Raw genomic sequence first — 6,127 nt, 5'->3', positions numbered from 1 at the left:
CTCCCCCCCCTCCACGCCCCGACGTTCCCCTGGTCACCCCTAGGGAGCTAGGGAAAATTCTCCGGTCCCTGAAACTGAAGACCGCTTCAGGGCCGGACAAAATACCTAACATAGTCCTCTCCAACCTCCCCTTCAAAGCCGTTGTCCTGCTCACCAGAGTGTTCAACGCCATATTTCTGCTCGGCCACTTCCCGACCTGCTGGAAGCAGGCCACCATCATCCCGGTTCCGAAACCCGGCAAACCCCCCGACCTCCCCTCCTCATACAGGCCCATCACTCTCCTCAGCTGCCTCTCCAAGGTGTGCGAGAAGCTGCTCTACAGGCGGCTGTACCTCCATGCCGACAAGAGGCAGCTCCTTCCCCATCATCAATTCGGGTTCCGGCCCAAGCACTCCACCGTCCACGCCATCGCCAGGGCGACCAGGGTGCTTGAACAGGGCTTCGCGAAGAAGCGAGTAGGGGGGCTGGTTCTGATCGACCTGGCGCGGGCCTTCGACTCGGTGCGGCACGACCTCCTGGTAACAGAACTGATGGCCATGGAGGTCCCCACCACCCTCCTGCGAGTGCTCCGGTCCTTCCTTGTGGGCCGAACATTTCGCCTGCAGGTGGAGGACTCGTTGTCAGCCTCCAGGACGATCCGCGCGGGGGTCCCCCAGGGGTCGATCCTGAGCCCCCTGCTCTTCACCCTGTTCATCAGGAACATCCCGTCGCCCCCTGGCGCGAAGTTATCGCTGTATGCAGATGATACAGCAATACTCTGCACCGCCCCCACTGAGCCCGAACTGTGCCACAAGCTCAGGGCGGCTTTTCTACGAGTGAAGGCCTTCTTCACCGCCAAAGGGATTGCAATCAACACAGGGAAAACACAGGCACTCCTCTGCAGCAGGAAGAGAGAGGAGTACCCGGCCAGCCTCCTCCTGGACGGCTGCGAGGTCCCGTGGCTGCCGGAGATAGTGTACCTGGGGGTCATGCTCGACTCTCGGCTCTCCTACTCGGGACAGCTGGTGCGCGTGTGCGGCAAAGCCAGGGCTGTACTTTTCGCCCTGGCGACAGTGCTCAAACCCACCTCCCCCCTCGACAGTGTCACCAGGCTGCTCCTCCTGCGTATGTACGTTTTCTCCATAATGACATACGCAGCCCCCACCTGGTGCCACACGAAGAGGACCCACTTCAGGCCTGTGTTTTCCCTGTACCACCGCGCCCTTCGTCTAGTGCTGGGCCGGACCCGTAACACCCCCCGCCATGTCCTAACCCGTGACGCAGGGATCGCCTCCTTCGCCGACATCGTGGCCCACCAGGTGGCCAGATTCACACGCTCCCTCCCCGGACACCGCAACCCCCTTGTGCGTGCCCTGGGAGAACCTATATTAAACTGTCGAGTGCCCCCCTTCACGACCTATCACCTGCAGGACCGCCCTCGCCGGCCCAGGTGATAGTTGCGTGTCAATGGTTAGGGATACGCGCCACCAAACTACGTGACACCAGCCCCAGCACTCACTCCGAGCACCGTAGCTAGCGACCCCCCCCCCCCCTCCGCCTCACCCCCGCGCCCATCGGTTTAATGGTAACCGGCCGGGTGTGTAAAGGAGGGCCCCGGCGAAAGTGCTCCGTGCTTCATCGTGCGTGCGTGTGGACTCCCCCCCCCCACCCCACACCACCCCCCTTAATCATGCCTTATCACTTTCAGTGCCGCGAGTGCCCCGAAATCAATGCGAACTCGTGTGCGCGAATTTTTCGTTCCCCCCCTCCCCGCCACACCCCCGCGCCCATCGGTTTAACGGTAAGCGGCCCGGTGTGTAAAATCTCCGGGCCCTCGCCGCCAGCGCCGTGAGCAGCGGAAACCCCCCCCGCCCCCGCACCCGTCGTTCTGAAGGCGACAGGCGGGACACGTGGCCGCTCTCCGGAGCTGTGACGTGGCCCGCCGACCCCCCCTTCCCTATCATCGACCTCCCCGTCTGTACAGCACTCCCGCTGCCCCCTTCGCTGTACAGATGCCTGCGTGACACGAGACGGCCCCGCAAGGGCGCTGTAATCGTGGCCCGCCAACCCTCCCCTCCCCCCCCCCCTCGAAAGTCTGGATGTGGCGAGGAACGCGCCGAGGGCCACCTGGCCCTGCGGGCGCGGCCCGCCGGCCCCCCCCTCTTCATGCAGAGAAACACAGCGATGGCCGCGCGGGCTCCAAGAGCTTCGCGGCCTCGCCGCCTGACGCGCCACCTGCTTGAGCGCGGGCGCCCGGCCGCAGCGACGGTGCTGCCGCCTGCTGCCAGCTGCCACACCACCTGCAGCAGCTCCTGTCCCCGGAGTAAAAATATACATGGAAAATGCCAAAATGAGGCAGCCATAAAGGGAATGTGCCATAATGAGGCCACCCAGTCCTCCCTGCATCTTCAATGCAACCCATAAATGGCACTAGGCCGAATGCAAAGTCCCAAATTGGTCACTTTCTCTCCCAATAAATTGTGGGTTTTTCTCGGGGCTCTCCCGTTTCCCACTTGCGCCCTCCCTTAAGCACTAATGAACCCCCGGAGCAAACTCTATTTGGCAAATCAAAAGAGTCTCCGTATTCTAAATGGTAAGTTAGAAGTCGGGACTAAGAGTCTCCCGACATAGTTAGGAATCCCAGTAAATAAATTATTCGAGACATCCCGAGCTAGTAGCGCTTCACGCGGGCATAGCTCACCCAATTAGAAATAACCCCTAACAATCCTCACTGAACATGCACACACAAAACACCAAAAAAAAAAAAAAAAAAAAAAATCCCCCAGGGTGAGGCTCTTCCCTTGCACTTCGGTTGAGCTGACCTCTGCGATTACCCCAAATGTGGGTAACTCGGGCGCGTAATTTTTGGTAGTCGGGACTGCGTTCGCGCTGTCCCGGTGAAAAAATTTCAACTTAGTAGTTGTGAAGTAGTGTTAAGAATTATGTACAGTGAAGTGTAATTTTTTTTTTTTTTTCATCTGTGTATGGTATGTAATGCATTCGTAGGTCTCAAGTTTACGGTGCCTTGGCGAACAACCCCACCGTCTTGAAAGTGCGGAAGGAAGGTACGTAATTGTGCATGGTAATAGTTGAAAAAAGAAAAAAAAAATTCCCATGAACGATACTTGTCCAATTCGATTTTTCAGATTTCCCCCTCCCCGCCTCACCCCCGGGCACAGTGGTTTAACGGTAACCGGCCCAGTGTGTAAACACTGGGCACAACAAAAAATTGTTTAAAGACTCATCAAATGTTCCCCTCCACGGAAATCTTTAGTTTTTTTTTTTTTTTTTTTTTTTTTTTTTTTTTTTTTTTTTTTTTTTTTTTTTAAAGTGGGGCCCCTAGGGGCCCACACACAAAAACATCATTTAATACATAAAGATACATACAAGGCAGTTGACAAGAACACTGTACAGAACATAAACACAAAGATGAAGAACATGACGATGCTGGACCCCGCCAACACGGAGGTTCTTGAAGGTCCCGGCTACTTGTTGGGTGGAGGGGGGGTGAGGGACTGCTGGGGGTGAAGAGATGCTGATCCAGGAGCCGCGCAGCTGATGGAGGCCGCGCGGAGAAAACGGCGATGCTGATGACGATGGGAAGAAGACGGAGTGGCGATGTAGATGGTGAACTATGGTGGCGGGTCCGCGGAGGCTACCGGTGGACGTGGAGGTCTACGTCGTCATCTACCGGGCCCACCGGCCGCCGGGACGTCGTCAGCGTCGTCGTCGGAGTCGTCGCGTAAGTGGTCAGTCGAAAAGAGCGGTCGTCGTGGGTGGGGTGCAGGAGGCAGCGGCTCCGCAAGTTGAAGGATGAGGGGGTTGTCGCTGCGTCGGCATCGGCGTAGGAAGTAAGTTGTCATGGAGCGAAGGAGAGGGTGAAGGTGGGGCAGGCCGGAGTCTGCCAGGAGAGTCAGCCTAGAGGTGGCGCGGGGGAGTCCGAGAAGGAGACGAATCCCCAGGAAGTAGGTGCGGGTAATGGGGCGAAGGTTGAAACGGGATGAATGAACCCACACGGGGGATGCGTAGGTGAAGCGTGGGATGACGTAGGAATGAAATGCGGTGATGCGAACCGGGAGGGGGGTGCCAGATGAGGGTCGCAGTATCGGTGCCAACTGCGCCAAGACCGCCCTGGATTGAGTCTTCATGGAAGCAAGGTGCGGGATGAAAGTGAAGGTACTGTCCAGGGTCACCCCCAGATAGCGGACCTCGGGTGACCAGGGGATGGCAGTGCTGGAAACTCGTGGGGGGTGGTCCTGGCGTGGGTGGATGCGTGAGAAGAGAATGGATTGGGTCTTCGAGCAGTTCAGCCCGATGCCGTGCGCGAGGAACTGAGTAGAGAGTGATGTGAGCCCGCGGCTCAGGCGGTCGCCGAGCATCCGCTCGGAGACGGAGGAAGCGAGGAGGCAAGTGTCATCGGCGTACTGAACCAGGTGAGTGCCAGGTGGTGGTTGCAGGTCGGCGATGTGAAGGGTGAAGAGAAGGGGTGAAAGGATGGCGCCCTGGGGGACGCCGGCCATGATGTGACGGGGGTCGGAGAGTTCGCCCTCCACCCGAACCCGGAAGGTACGACCCCCCAGGAACGAGCAGATGAGGCGTATGAGATGAGGTGGAAGGTCGGTGGCGGAGAGACGGTGAATGAGTTGTGAATGGGGCACGGAATCAAATGCCCGGGCAAGGTCCAGAAGCACCATGCCCGTGTGTTGGCGCCGTGCGAAACCTTGGACAGCCAGCACCTCCACACGGGCGATGGCGTGGGAGGTGGAGTGACGTTTGCGGAAACCGAACTGGTGATGGGGGAGAAGATGCAAGAGGTTGACGTGAAGGAGAAGGCGTGTGAGAATGGTCCGCTCTGCGACCTTAGAGATGATGGGTAGAAGAGAAATGGGGCGGTACGAAGATGGTAGGGAAGGGGGCTTCCCGGGTTTGGGTATGGGTGAGACAATGGCCACTTTCCAAGGGGTGGGGAAATGACAGAGAAGGAACATCGCGTTGATGATGCGGGTAAGGAAGACCGTCGCCTTCCGAGGAAGAGCACGGAGGACGGGTGCAGGCAGAGAGTCGGAACCGGGGGCAGAAGGGGGCTTGAGACGGAGGAGGAGTGTGCGCACCTCCGATGGCGTGGCGAGAGGGAATGGCAGAGAGTCCGGAAGAACGGGCAGAGTGACGTGATGTGCGAGGGGGGGGGGGTGTGTCCCCGTCGTCCGAAGACTCGGAGGAGAGGGTGGGGGGGTCAGCGGAGGCAAACGTGGTCGCGAGGTAGGCAGCGACCGCCTCCGATCGCTCAGGGGCAGTCTCCGCCACCCCGGCTTGGGGGGGTGAGTGGGGGAATAGTGGTGGGGACCGATCGGAGGCGCCGGACGTAGGTCCACAGAGAGCCGGATGCAGAGGCGAGGGAGCCGAGACGCCGGGTCTCCAAATGCGCCTTCCACGCCGCGACCATCCGGCGGCACCGGCCCCGCAGCAGGAGGAACACCATCCGTGTCAACGGGGACCGGTTGGCCTGCCACAGGCCGCGGAAGCGGTCGCGCAGGACCACGGCGTCACGCAGGTAAGGCGGGAAGGGGGTGATGCGGGTACTTGGAGTGGCCAGCGGAATGTGAGCGGAGGCGGCCGCAGAGACGGCCCGGGTGAATGACACGACGTTGGCGTCGAGACGGTCGGGGGTGTCGAAGGGGAGGGTGAGGTCGAGTGATGATGAGAGGGTGGTCTGGAACCCATTCCAGTCGGCGTTGCGGAAGTCGAAGCGGGGAAGGTGCGGGTTGGAATGAGGGTAGAAGTGAAGGGAGCCGAGGACGGGCAGGTGATCCGAGGCCCCGGCGGTGAGCGTGGTGAGACCAGAGATGATGGGGAGCGGTGTGGTGAGGGCGAGGTCGATGATACTGGGATGACGGTGGTGCTGAGCGGGGAAGAATGTGGGGGTGGCGGGGGCGCAGATGGAGAGGTTAGTACGCCGGAGGAGCTGACGGAGGGAGCTGCCTCGGCGGTTGGCCGCGACGCAGCCCCAGTAGGGATGGGTGGCGTTGATGTCCCCGGCCAGCACGACATGGGCATCGAGCCGACCGAGGGCGACAACGGCGGCAGAGGGGAAGGCAAATTGGGGTGGGAGATACACGGAGACTAGAGTCAGGGAGTAGGGCTGTCCGAA

At 59.9% G+C, this 6,127-nt stretch overlaps 1 non-coding gene across 1 annotated transcript; it reads left to right on the top strand.

The window, feature by feature from the left end:
- Nucleotides 1-2,707: 2,707 nt before the first annotated feature.
- On the top strand, nt 2,708-2,878 carry LOC134544026 (U1 spliceosomal RNA). The gene has a single exon (XR_010077460.1). It is a non-coding gene; the product is annotated as a U1 spliceosomal RNA (small nuclear RNA).
- The last annotated feature ends 3,249 nt before the right edge of the window (nt 2,879-6,127 follow it).

Source organism: Bacillus rossius, unplaced genomic scaffold (genome assembly GCF_032445375.1).
Source record: "Bacillus rossius redtenbacheri isolate Brsri unplaced genomic scaffold, Brsri_v3 Brsri_v3_scf27, whole genome shotgun sequence".
Classification (NCBI taxonomy): domain Eukaryota; kingdom Metazoa; phylum Arthropoda; class Insecta; order Phasmatodea; family Bacillidae; genus Bacillus; species Bacillus rossius.
Note: the sequence above shows the minus strand (reverse complement) of the source record. Positions and strands in the feature narration are given on the sequence as shown.